The sequence below is a fragment of the Cupressus sempervirens genome, chromosome 4 (genome assembly GCF_028749045.1).
Source record: "Cupressus sempervirens isolate cs-2001-9-10 chromosome 4, ASM2874904v1, whole genome shotgun sequence".
Classification (NCBI taxonomy): domain Eukaryota; kingdom Viridiplantae; phylum Streptophyta; class Pinopsida; order Cupressales; family Cupressaceae; genus Cupressus; species Cupressus sempervirens.
This window is the reverse complement of record NC_143121.1, coordinates 93,293,664-93,308,240: the sequence shown is the minus strand read 5'-3', so window position 1 is coordinate 93,308,240 and position 14,577 is coordinate 93,293,664. Positions and strand designations below refer to the sequence as shown.

Sequence of the window (14,577 nt, the reverse complement as noted above, 5' to 3'; positions counted from 1 at the left end):
TGTTTCAGACAATTCCACGGATACATTTGAATTATTTGCGCAAGTATCTTCTTCATATCTGTCGTTATTGTCTATTCCAGGCGTGGAAGTATTGTTCGTAAGCTATTCGACTTTGTCATATTCGGTTGAACCATTGTATAACGTAATTCCTTGAATAGATATATAACAAGGCCTGCAAACCTTGACTATTGGCTATGAGGAGCAATAGAGGCATCTCTCCCTATATATAAATAGAAGCCCGCGAGCAGAGGAGCATTCAAAGAAAAGCTTGTGTGTGTGTGTGTCTGCTAAGTTCACTTCACAATGGCAGCTTCCTTTGAATTTCTAGAACAACTTTGTGGCCAAATGATCACTGCTCTAGGGTTGGCATTTGTAGTCCTCGTGTGGGTATTATTCAAGCAGTTGAAGAGGGATCCTAAGTTGCCTCCGGGGCCATCCCCATTGCCCATCATAGGAAACATCCATCAGCTTGGGAAGCTTCCACACCGTAGTTTTCATGATCTCTCAAAGAAATATGGGTCTGTAATGTACTTGAGATTGGGTTTTCTGCCCTGCGTGGTGGTCTCTTCTTCTGAGATGGCGAGGGGGTTTCTGAAGACACACGATTTAGTGTTCGCCAATAGACCCTCTACTGCTGCTGGAAAACACATCGTTTACAACAACAAGAACAGGGGCCTGGCTTCTTATGGTCCTTACTGGAGACACATGAGAAAGGTCTGTGTCATGGAGTTGCTCAGTGCAAAGAGAGTTGAGTCCTTTCGGTCCTTCAGAGCGGAGGAGGTTTCTCTCGCTATGAAATCCATGTGGGAGAGGAGCGAGGAGGGGATTGTTGCTGTGAATGTCAGCAAGTCTCTGCTGGATATTGTTGATGTGTGTTTTATGAATCACCAATCAGTAGAACAAAATACCAAAATATCTTATCCTCTCTTGAATAAAGTCTTGTGTATGCTAAGATTGCTAGAAGATCATACAATGACTTCAAGGTTCCTTTAATGCCAGGTCTTGACTGTGGATAAGATCAGTGGTTGATGTGATTTGCTGATGATCACAAGGGGCCTTATGTGTTTATTCATATTCATTTCAAGTCATACTGGATGTGGGAGCTATCTTAAGGTTTTGCAATGAAGTGTTTTTTTGGGAGTTTTCACAGAATATGCAAAAATTCAATAAGGTAGGGTTTAGGAATTCTATTCTAATCTTAAGGGTAGTGATAAAAATAAATAATACTATAGTGGACAAATTCCTCAATTTACCGAAATCTGCTTTGCCAAGTTATACTACAACTAAGTGTGAATTGGTGCAATCTTCAAGGGTTATGCCAAAGATTTTCATATCACTGCATACACCATCATAAAGAACAATGTATACAAATGATAGAAGTTGAGCATATGCATGAAAGGGGTTCAAGCTAACTTTACACAACAAGTTAGAATCACTAAAATGTCAAAAGCATGAATCAAAGGAACTCATCAATACATCATCATATTCTTCATTGTAATCATCACACATTGACAATGCTAAACTTAATCTAATTGAAGAAATTTAGGAGAACAAGCAAGCACTAAGACACATCAAGTATTCACCAAACTCCAATGAAAACTTTATTATCTCAGCAGCTCATAGCAACAATCTCATAAAAATCTCCCTTTACAAATGAGAAATGAGACCTTTATATAGGTCTTCGATTACAATGGGTGTCATGGATGATCACAATAACCGATGGCCAAGATCGTGCCAAATCAGCCCTAATTAGGGTTAGGGCAAAGGAAAGAAATCTACATTAATGCCACAAGGAATCCACTACTATAGTGCGTAATAAATGCCCACTATGCATGCTCATTTAGGAAGGAGTGGGGTGTAACAAATGATCCCTAAGCACACCCACTATGCATTTAATGCATCTATCCTTAATTTTTTCACCTAAAGAATTGAAATCGATCTGACACTGTTTCCAACTCCTCTGTACTGATGCTTGGTGCAGATTCTTGCTTGAATTCTAGAACGACAATTACTCTTTCTGATTTTCCCAAACTTTCATCCCAATTTGGTAGTAAGTCCTTAGTAGTGTGCATTGTATTTGAGAAGATGGAGAAGTTCTCAAAATCATCTCTTCCATATAGATTTAGTTGAAAGAATTCCTTTAACTTGACTTTCAGATTATAAGTTGTCATTTCTTCTTCCACCAATCTCTGTGATAACAAGGATGCAACTGTATTTGATATTCCTTGCTTGATGTTATCAACAATCTTCTTCCATTGACTAGATTCTCCGATAAAGCTCTCAAACATTTCCTTAGCCATGATCATTGTACTATACCATCGAATAAAATCATAGATATCACCCTCACTGATAACTCGACCATTAATCAATTCTTTCTTTGGGGTCTCCATCAGATTCTGAATGTCGGCAATCACCTCTTCTTGGTAAATATGCTTATTCACCCATGATTCCTCCATGCACTAGATCCTAGAGATTGCAGCCAATGCCCTATTGTGCACTTGTACTAATTCTTCTACATGTTTGAAGGCTACCTCCTGAATTCCTTCGATCCAAATCTTTGCACCCTGAGCAATCTGCTTGATTCTGTCAATATCACCTACCACTTCACTGCAAATACCTGTTGGAGGGATAAATGATGGACCTTCCTCTCTTACTAGATGAGGCAAGTTATTGATGTACTGATATAAGGCCCGAATTTCTCTTTTCTACTTTTCATTTTCTTCTTCTACTTTCTTTAGCCTATCCTTCAAAGCCTGTGTGGAGTCATCAAATTCTTCCAATATTTTCTCTTAGGAGGCCTGACCAAGATTTACTTCTATAACATGATATTCATCTAGAGCAACCTAATTATTTCCATTCTCAACTGTGGGAGTCGTAGTCTGCAAGATTCTAGATCCTGATTCTCCTCTGATGAATTTATTATATCTTCTTGATTTCTCTTGTTCTTCTGATCAGTTTGATCGATCCAAAATTTCTTGTAATTCAATTGCTGGATCAACCTCCCTTTGTTGACACAATTGAATTCATTACCTCAACCATTTCGGAATGGGTATACTTTGGTCCCCCAGAATTTCCAATTGTTCTTTCCTTTGGACTGCTCAAATGTCAATCTCCTCTTCACCTCCTGGACTATCAATTTTAACCTCAGGAACTATGACTTTGACACTTGGAAGATGTATTTCTACTCTTGGAGTTTCTTCCTCTAGTGGACTATCTCCATCATTAATCATTTCTCACTCTAAGATTGTAGCGAGACTTTCCTCTATAGCCATATCTTGATCTCTCCCTCTTTCTTGCATGGACTTTTCATAGGCATTTATACTCAGCCTATCATGAATTGGCGTATCCAAATTCTCTTCTTGCTGAAATCTCCTTATACTTGTCTCTACATCTTTCCTTTCAAAAGTTTCTATCTCTTGGACAATTGGAGTTCGACTCGGAGAAGAGGGGGCATCTCCATGTTTTTGCTTCTTATTTTGAGGTTTTTGGATGATTTCCTCAATCCTAGGATGCTTTTCTCGAGGTACCTCTTTCCCTTTCTTAGTTCTTACATCTTTGGGTGGAGTTCCTCTTTCCACAATAGTCCCTTCAAATATTTTTCCTAATCTTTCATCCCTAAGTGGTATGTGGCCAAGCAACCTATATGTGAGTCCATTAGCTGGCGCAACTAATTTTTCAAGCCTATGCTCAATCCACCACTTTGAAAAATCTAAGACTAGTTTTGAAAGAGCTTCAAGATCTATAATTTCTTTCTTCTTCCAATCATATAGTTGAGCTATCATTTCTGGATTGAATCCCTTTCGCATCACATTTGGGTCCTCCTCCATTTGATTAGGAACCTTGAATATGTTTCATGTTCTAATAATGTTCAATGGTAGTCTTGAATGCAACCTTTTTCTAACCTCATTCTCGTCTTATGCATTTGCCCAAAAGTCTTCAAGGTGAACCTTGTGTTGGTACTTTGATCCTCCTACTGATGAGATCTTGTTGTAAGGATCAAAATCAATCCTTTTTGGATAAAGTGGAAGGTGGAAGAAGTAGAGCTCATCTGATGATCTCTCTGCAGCTTTTAGACATGGGCATATCTCATTTTTCCCTGCTCCTATGGAAATTGGAAACTACAATCCAACTTCTTCTTCCCTTTCTGAATCTTGTCATAGGCTAGAACTTGTTGAGTAAGCTCTAACAAGACCATCTTATCTATTGGATACCTGGAAAGTTTGTATGAGTCCGTGGAGAATCCTTGAACTCAGATGTATGAAAAGGTAGGAAACTAAATGAACCAGCACCATATTCCTTGACCATCTTTATTGCACCCATTGACATTCTTGTATGTCGCCTCTTTTGTAGTGTTCTTACTATGCGCATGGAAAATATGTCATTAACTCTCATGTAATCATCCTTTGAATACAAATGCAACTATGGGTAACACTCATGGACTTTGAGGTGTTGGGTTCCTCTTCCAATTGGTCCTTTGCATCCTAGTCGATCCTAATTTGTCCTCCGTGCTAGCATGTAGATGACATAGGAGCTCATGTAAAATTTTCTTGTATGCTCTAGATTCATCAACTATTCATTTAGATTATCACTTATGATCCCAACCCAATCTATTATGTGATCTTCCTCCATTACCTTCTCAACAAAATACCACATCCAAGATTCAAACCTATAAGAATAAGACATGCCAAATATGCAACTCAACATCATGACCATGTCACTATATTCCCTCTGCAAGTCAAGCCATACTATTTCTTTAGGAATCTTGGAATGATGTGATCTATTTTTTTTCAACCATCTTTTGTTGATTATTTCTTCACAAAAATTGATTCTAGACATGTAGATTCTCAGTGCTTGCTCCTATGCCTTTGTGAACATCCTTGGGTGAGAAGGAATTCCAAACGCTTCAGAAATGGATGCTAGAGAAAAATTTGCCAGACCATTTCATTCATAATCCTTAACGGTTCTATCTCTAGGACTATAGTGTTTGGTACATTCCACAATCAACTCTAGATGTTGAAAAGAAGGAGGAAAACTAGCTGTAGCAAAAATTCCACTTCTCACAATTTTGGTGGCTAGGTGTGTCAGGTGATAGTCATTATATTCGAGCATTCTCTGGATAAAATCTTTCAAATCAAAGCTGCCAAAACTTGTATCTCCAATTTCTACCCACTTTGATACAATTTTGGATTCAAGATAGAATAATCTCCTTTGATTCTTTATTAGTTGTCCTCACGTTTCTCCTGTTCCCTTAGGCTTTGCCATTCTCCTTTCTTGCAAAATAGAAAATATACACACATAAGACTATGCAAGGAAAGTATTAAAAACAATAGATACAACTTGTCCAGAAGACAAAGATTTTGGATTTTTGCCAAAACTTCAACACTCCTTCAAGATTTACTTTTCAATACTTCTATGAGAAATATGCATTTTTCACAACTCACTGCAAAAAGAATTCCTTTCTGATAGGATTCAAAATCCGTTGTCGTGAATTCCCAGAAAACTCCTCAACAATTTTAGAAAATTTTCCAAAAAATCTGCATCCTTCAATTCCTTGAATCTCACTCCTATTCTCAATTTGCTCTTCAAATTTTTGTGTGGGCCTGAATGAATGAGAGGGTTTCTTATAGAAATAATCCTTCAAAAAAAAGATGCCTTTAAAGTTGTAGACTAAAATTAGGCAGTTGCTTTACTTAGCCATCAAGATTTCCATCTTTTGTCCCACTTGTCACTTTTTGCTGTTTGTTTCAAAAAGTTACTATTTTGATGCTCTTAGCTTCAAGATGCTTTTTGATGAAGCTAAGAATTTCTTATCCCATTTTGATTTTTTTATTTTTATTAATTAAATATCAATTCAAAAATCAATATTTAATTAATTTCCATATTTAAAAGAAAAAAATCAAATTTATTTGCAACTTTTTCCCCACTTTTATTTTTTGGATTATTATTCAACAAAAATAAAATCAAATTAAATATTAGTAAAACTAATATTTAATTTTTTTAATGTAAATCCAAAAAAAAACTTTTTTACAGAAAAATCAATTTTTTGCTTTTTCTTCAAATCCATCTTTTCACTTCATAAGGAATTTCATTCCTCTGCCTTAAATTTCAGATCTTTTTCAAAACTTTCCAATATTCCCACTTTTCATGATTTACCAACTAGCAACTGTTTCCAAAGAGCTTATCGAATTTTCTTTGGATGCATTCATGGCAACAAGGTTCTCTAAGCCATTGTCTGAGCTAGGAAGACAAAATTTGATAAGGATTCCCTAACTGTTCTATACTTGCCAACAAATTTCAACTTCAAATGTGTTGTCTAACTACAAGTGCTCATTTTATTGGCTAGTTATCCTTTTCAGTGTAGCCAGGGCCATCTACTTTGTTCATTTGGAATCAGGGAAAATGTTTATTTGACTGCCCAATTCCCATTATATGTATAGCCAAGGTTATCTTCCTTGCTCACAACGCACATGGAAATGGAGTGGCAAGGACTTGTGCTTGAATGCATGCATACAATTTTCTTCTACAGATCTGCTGACTACATGTTCAATTCTTCCAAATGCAACACTTGTGTCATGCATTTGTTTCGAAGCTTTCCTCAGCCTGGCACGATTATGTGCTCCACAATTTATGGAAAGTGGAATTTTTGCAGAATGAAGGATTTTATCCTTCATTAAACATTTCCGTGAGTAGCCCAACTCTACGCTCCTAAATTTGCGGGGTCGGGCTTTTTATGGAGTGAAGGACTTTTCATTTACCAAACATTTCTCCATTACCACAAAAAAGCCGCTGCAAGGAAAGTTGAAGGCGTAATTTTAAAATAGTCCAGGATTTGTCATATTTGTAAGTTCCTTTGGTTTTGCTAACTTGCACTCCACAAAATATGGAAAAAAATTGACAATTTTTCTAAATAGCAAAAAGAAATTGCACACCAAGGTGATCGTGCTCAGAAATTTCCTCACAATTGAAGAGCATTATTGAAGGTCAAGTCTTATTTCAATCCAGTAGTACGTAGAAACTTTGAGAGGGAACAAAGAAAGCTGCTTGACCAGTAAATGGTCAAGCTATATTTCTTATGAGATGGAGCCTTTACTGGCCAAGCTATATTGGGTAGTGCTAACATAGAACTTGTTCCAGAGAATGACTCCACCATATTGCTCATATTTCTTGACTTCAAGAAGCACGTAGGAGATTAGTTTATCTACAAGAATGAAACCGCTATTGTAGGTAGCCTTAGTGGAGACTGGCAGGCCAATGAAGAAGCTCTCTTTTTGGGTGGTCTTATTAATGGTGGTCCACTATAACAGTCTGGTAGCATTCTCATCGATGTACTTGTAGGAGGGATAGTTGAAGAACCTGACCCAAACGTAATCAAATAGTCAAGTTTGTAATACATGTAGCTGTGTGGGTTGTATGGTCTTGGCCTCAACCGATTGTGTGGGTGGTGGGCCATGAAGAAGGCCACTGAGATACACCTACAAAAATGAAATACAAATGTGTCAATTCAAATGATGAATAATTCATTTAATCAACTCTCCTCAGGCATCATAGTTATGCGCTCCACAATTGTGGGAGCAAGATTTTTTGTGAATGAAGGATTTTATCCTTTTTACGGATCGAGATTTTTTTAGAATGGAGGATTTTGTCCTGAAGTCTTTTGTTTCTCATGCTTTCCTAACTACTAGACTTCCTTAATCTTCTTGCCATCTTCTCAGCACTCAATCAATATTCTTACAAATATGGTGATTTAAACTCGAAGAAATACCAAATATAGATTCCAAAATCACACTTCTTTCCATAGTTTGTACTGATTTCTCCTGTTTATTATGTTTACCAGACTCCCAGACTTTAACTCCATGCTTTATGGAAAGTGGGATATTGATGGAATGAAGGATTTTATTCTCTTCAAAATATTCCATGACTCCCTTAAAACTACACTCCAAGATTTGCATTGACGAGATTTTTCGAAAATGAAGGAAATTTTTCCTTTGTCTTCTTCAAAATATTCCATGACTCCCTTAAAATTGTGCTTAACGCTTTTATGGTAAGTGAGATTTCTTTGGAGTGAAGGATTTTTTCCCTAGACCAATATTTCCTGACTCCTTGTTACTTGCACTCCACAAAAAAAGGAAAAAGTTGGCAAAATAAAACAAAGGGGGGTCCCATGCATGGGCGTGTTGTGACTGGTGGTCACAACATTTGGCAACTCCATAGGTGAAATGTTACAAACATTTCAAGGATAAAACTTAATCTGAACTCAAAATCTCTGGTTTCTCAATCTTTTGTTACCAATAAGAGAAAAAATAAGCTCAAAAGGGGAGAATAATCATATATTGGATTAAAAATCTGTGACAACCTACGTGTGTGCAAATGTATTAATTCCAGCTTGAAAAGACCATTTAGAAATCCTAGAATTGATCATGACAAGTTATTGATTCCTCTTGACTTCGAAAGTATCCTGGACATTGTCTTGCTGTCAGTTAGGCATCCATAGCCTTGATAGATTTGTCATTGTAAAACCAACAAAGATTGCTTCACTTTTGGCGAATTATTTTTTTGAACAGCTATGGATATTTCCGTGAACCCCCAAATCCAATCTTATTATTTCATCATTCTTTTTTTTTCTTTTTTTGTTCTTGGCTTGTAAGAAATGAAGCTTACCATGGGTTTAGGAGTTATAGTGGCACTAAAGCAAGATTTTAAAATTTTCACAAGTTATGATCTTTCCCAAAGACACATAAATGGACTTAGAGTAATAGTTAAGAGTGTGAAATATGTGGCAACCTTAGATTTTACATGTCAAGACACAATGTATGATTAACCTTCCAAGTCAAGTATGTTTTCTGATCCACTAAAAATATATGAAAGATGGCCAAGATTCTAATGCTCTTCATAAGAATTATCCAGGAAATGAAATAAACAAAACTCAATGAAATCTTTAGATGAAGTAACCAAATCACTACACCACTCCACTTACAAAAAGAGATTCTTACAGCTATGAGCTAGCTAGAGAAAGCCAAAACCTAAGACAAAACCAAAAGAAGAAAGAAAACCAAACCACCTAAGGAAGACAACTTAGGAAAAAAGAAAACACAATAAACAAGGGAAAGAAATCTAAACTATGCAAAGCCAAAACTCTTGACTAGGAGAGGGGAGACAAACCAAAACCCCTACCTAATTAAAAGGGAAAAACAAAAACACACTACAAAGGAAAATCTAAATTAACTATGTACAGTTTAGGCTTCACAAAGAAAACCTAAGGGCAGAAATAATGCTTGAGGAATTGCCCATTGATGGGCAATTGGACTTCCTTTCCTGTTAGAGTCTTAAGCTTGAATGCATTATCTCCCAAAATTTCATAAATTTGATAAGGACCTTTCCATAGATTATCAAACTTGTCATGTCCACCTTTCTTTTCATGTGCCTTATCCCAGTGAAGTACCAAATCTAAAATTCAAAATTCTTTAACCTTTGCCATTTTGTCAAACCATCTCTTAACAACTCCTTGATGTTTAGCAAACTTTTCCAATGCTTTGTCCCTCTTTTCTTTGAAGTGCAATAATTGAGTCAAACGTGTATGCACTCTATCTTCTCCTTCCATAAAATCTTGCATGAATCATAGTGTTGGAATCCTCAATTGGATAGGAAAAACTAGATCTTGTTTGTAGACCAAATGATATGGAGATGTTCCCAAAGAACTCTTTGTTCTGATCCTATCTACCCAAAGTGAAAATCTCAACTATGTATGCCAATCTCTAGGATTATTTTCTAATAGCTTCTTCATTGCACTAAATAAAAAAAAATTTGTTGGTTCTACCAATCCATTTCCTTGCGGATAGCGGTTTGATGAAAAGTTTAGTGTGATCCCATAGTCAAATGCCCAATTTGAGAACTTCAAGGATCTAAATGCTGGACCATTATCACATACAAATGCATGGGGACATCCAAACATGGCAATGATATTTTCTTCAAGAAATTTGATAACAACCTCTATTGTGCAATTTTTCAGCAATTCAGCCTCAGTCCATCTAGTGCAAAGTCTGTAGCAGTCAGGATATACTGGTGGTGTCCTGAAGATGGTGGATTGATGGGACTAATGAAATCCAATCCCCACTTTGCAAATGGTTTTACTTCAATAACAGGTTGTAACGGCATAGCAGGATTTTTTTCACGTGTCGCAGCTATTTGACATGTGTGGCAAGTCTTCACATGTTAATAAGTGTTTTTAAACAAGGTTGGCCAATAATACCATGCTCTTGATATTTTATGACCCATAGCCAAACCACTTCTATGACTAGTTCTATATTTACTATGAAAATTCTTGATGATGTGTCCAGCCTCCTCCTTTCCCACACATTTTAAATAAACCCCATCATGATTCTTTCTATATAGCACAGATCCTTGAAGCATAAAATTTTGACTCTTCATTCTCAATGAATGCGTTTGAATAGAATTCAAGTGTGATGGAGACTAATGGTTTAGAAAATAATGAACAATATCATCATACCATTCATCCATGGATACTTCTTCTAACACATATACTTGTTGTACTAACCCAGGACCAGTTGTAGACAAGGTTTGAGCTAGAGCTTGTCCTCGTACCAACTTCATTGGTTGTATCTCCATGTCATATTCTTGAATAATGGCCATCCACTTTCCTCTTCTTTCTCCCAATTCATTCTGCATTAACAAATTCTTCACTGCTACATCAGGAACTATTGCATAAACCTTACTTCTCAAGATGTAGTGTCAGAATTTCTTTATTGCTTTCACCAAAGCATAAACTTATTTTTCAACATTCGGATATCTCAATTTTGCATCTTTCAAGGGTGAACTCATGAATGCAATAGGATTTTCATCTTGATCATCAACCTTCTGGGTGAGGATAGTTGCACAAGTGTGTTCTGAAGGAAAAGAATATATATAAAAAGGCTTGGTGTAATCTGGACTCAACAAAATAGGAGCATCCATGATTGCTTGCTTGATTTCTTCAAATGCCTTTCTTGTTGTAGGTGTCCAATCTATCCTTGCTCCTTTCTTTAACATGTCATTTATTGTCCTTACTATCTCTGCAAATCCAGTTATGAACTTCCTTACGAAGTTAATTTTACCAAAGAATGACTTTAGTTCTTTCTGACTAGCTAGCAATCCTATCTTTGATATTGCCTCAATACGCTCAGGATCAATTGAGATTCCTCATTCTGATATTATATGTCTTAACAATTTCCCTTCAGTGACATCAAACATGCATTTCTTTGGATTCAAGGAAATCCCATATCTTCTACATCTTTTGAAGATTCTCCTCAAATCACTGATGTGATCTTCCCTACGTTGAGAGAATACTGTGAGATCATTCATGTAAATGATGATGCACTTCTTTACCAAGTCTCTAAAAGAATAATCCATGGCCCTTTGAAAAGTGGCTCCTGCAAAGTGATCAAACCGAAAGGCATTCTTCTATAAGAAAATGTACCCCACTTAGTTGTGAATGACATTTTTAGTCTATCTTCTTCTTCTACCATCACTTCGTTATATCCAAAATAACCATCTAAAAATGACATCATTTGAGAACCATTAACAACTTGTATCACTTCATCTAATGACGACACTAGATAATTATCCTTCTCTGAAGCTCTATTGAGATTTTTGAAATCCATGCACAACTTTATCTCTCCATTCTTCTTTCTAACAGGGACAAGGTTGGCAACCCACATCGAGTGTCAAGTTGGGAATATATTTCTTGCCGACGATAACTTCTTCACTTCTTGATGTATTAGTGGTTATAAAAATGGATTTATGGGTCTTTGCCTTTGTCTAAATGGCTTACTATTTGGCTTTAATGGAATAGTATGTGTGATGAGAGACGTATCATATGTCTTCAGATCTTCATATCCCAAGAAATCACATCAGATAATTCCTTCATAAGCTTCAATATTTCTTCCTTTTCTATGGGAGTACAAACCTTCCCAATAAATAGATTCTTGACATTTTCTCTCGTTCACAAGTTCACCTTTTCACGTTCCTCTCCTTTAGTAATTTGGTACTTGAGAGAACTCAGTCTGTTTGCATAAAAAATTCTCTCTAGTACAATCATTCCTTTTGGAGTGGTATTTTCCCTTAAATTCATAATCTCATTGATTTCAAATTAAGCTTGTTGTTGTTCTCCTTCCTCTATGACTTGTGCTTCAAATACACTCGAGCTTGTCAGAAAATCAAGAATATTCGTATCATCTTCAAACACTTGAAAATTTGTGATGTTGTCAAGAACTGATGGTACTGAAGTCAACTCAACTTAGAATTTCTTCACGCAATCCATGGCTAATGGTTCTAATGAACTTGCAGATTAAGCCAAAGAGTTTGCTACTAGATTTCTTGTTCAACTTATCCTTTTAATATTGAAAGCATCAAAGCTTTCGATTAGGTCCCAAACTCTATTGCGATAGTGACCCAATCTTTTATCATGGCATGTATATTTCTTGTGTACCTATCCAATGACTATGTCTAAATCCCCACGTACATGTAGGATTTTGGCACCCTTTTGGATAGCGAGGAGCAATCCAATGACCAATGATTCATACTAATCCACATTATTAGTAAAAAGGAACTGTAACCTATGTGCTGCCAAATATGTTTCTCTAGTTGGGCTGATGAATCCAACACCAGCTCCACTACCTTTTTTTGATTTGGATCCATCAAAGGATAGGGTCCACACTTGATCATTTTCATATTCCATGGGTGATTTTACCTTTGAATCATTGCATTCTTTATGATTTTTTTCTTGTCCTATTTCACTTTCTTGAATTCTTTCCTACTGTCAGTCTAAAATTTCCATACAAGATGAGTTCACTTTGACCACATTTTCTACTATCCATGCTTGTGGAACCATTTTGGATACTTGTGCAATTGCTTCTTTGTACATAGTGCATGATATCTTAGAATGAAAAGCATTATGTATTCTACACCAGTTGGGTAACAACAAATTTTGAATGGATGCATTTTTTCCTAGTTTAACTATCTGCTTAATGCTTTTTAGGAAAAAATTCCTTAAATTCTCAAACATTCCTTCATTCAGTGATGGTTTTGAATTATCCATAATAGGTACCTTAGTGAAAGTTGGAATCACATAAGGACATCCCCCTTGATTGTAACCTTGCAAAATTAAAACCTCTCTAGTTTCGGGAATATATGATCCCAAAGTCATTTCCATAAATAAGATCTCATTATGTTTGCCATACTCAGTGATCAACAATCGAAGTCTCAAAGTGCTCTCTATCTTTATCTAATTGGGAATTCCCTTCCATGGGAGCCACATGTGTGAAAAATCTGTTGCAATATAACCATTCAATTTCCTTGCCCAATCTCTAGTAAGAAGGATGCCATACCCTTTAGGAATATCCACAATAGATATGTCAATATAACTTTGAACACATGTATTAGAGGCTAATTACATGTGAATATTATTCAACTCTCCCACAACTAGGACTTTCGTTTTATCCAATTGTGTAACCTTCTTATCCATCTGAAGTGGAGTCAATCCAAGCTTTCTACATATGTCCAATGGCATTACATTACTTGATGCGCCAGAGTCAATTAAATAATTTTGTAACATTTTCCCAAAAATTCTAACAGATACTAGGAAAGGTGCAGGTTCCTCCTTACATTGATAAAAAACCATTGGCTTCTGCCATTTTGAGTCAAATATCTCATTGTTATGTATAGAACTTCTCCCATTTTGTGTTGTCACAAAATTTTGTACTATAGGAGAATTATCTTTGATCATTTTTGGTGGTGGATTTTTTGAGAATATTTTTCCACTTGATTTAACCTTCTAATGATCTTGAGAGTTTTGTACTATTCCAATGAAACTTGAAGGATTCTGAGCAAGCTTAGATGCATATGGTGGTACATCATCTACAACATTGGTGTTTTGAGAAAAATTGTATTGATGGACATTGGATACCCCTCTTGGAGGATGTGATACATTTTGAGAAACAATCTTTTTGGGGGTGTCATTGAAGCTTTCCAATAATGTATCTCTAATTTCTAAAATTTTCATCAATTCATATAGTGGAAGAATCACTTTAATTTTCTTGAATTCCTCTACTACATAAGAACTGAATCTTTTCAATTCCTCTCAAGGAGGACTTCCTTTCTATTTTTGTCCTAGATTTTTGCATTGCCTTTGTTCTCCTTGAGAGCTCATCAGTTGTCGATATTCAAGGGAGTCTCTAAGAGGCTTAGGATTATTGTTCGCATTTGGATGTGGGGGAGTTGAAAATTTATTTAGAGGAATTGATGATGTATGGTTCCTATAATTCCTTTGATATGTCTTTATTGGAGTATTAGCTGATGTTTTTTGAAAGGCTTGCACTTCACTTGTCCCTTCCACCAAGACACTATTATATAGAGTAGTGAATAAAAATCCATCCTTATGTAGTGATTCATTCGGGGATACTGGTGGAGGTTGATTTTCTGGTGGGACTTGATAATGTGGCATTTCTACAGGACCATTTGCTGAAGCTAGTGGGAATTTTTTATTAGCTTGTATTGGCATGTAATCCTAAGAATCAAGAGGAGGAA

General features: G+C 36.2%; 1 pseudogene; it reads left to right on the top strand.

Moving 5' to 3' along the window:
* The first annotated feature begins 303 nt into the window (after nt 1-303).
* LOC149560091 (cytochrome P450 750A1 pseudogene) overlaps nt 304-14,577 on the top strand; it is a 33,222-nt pseudogene continuing 18,948 nt past the window's right edge.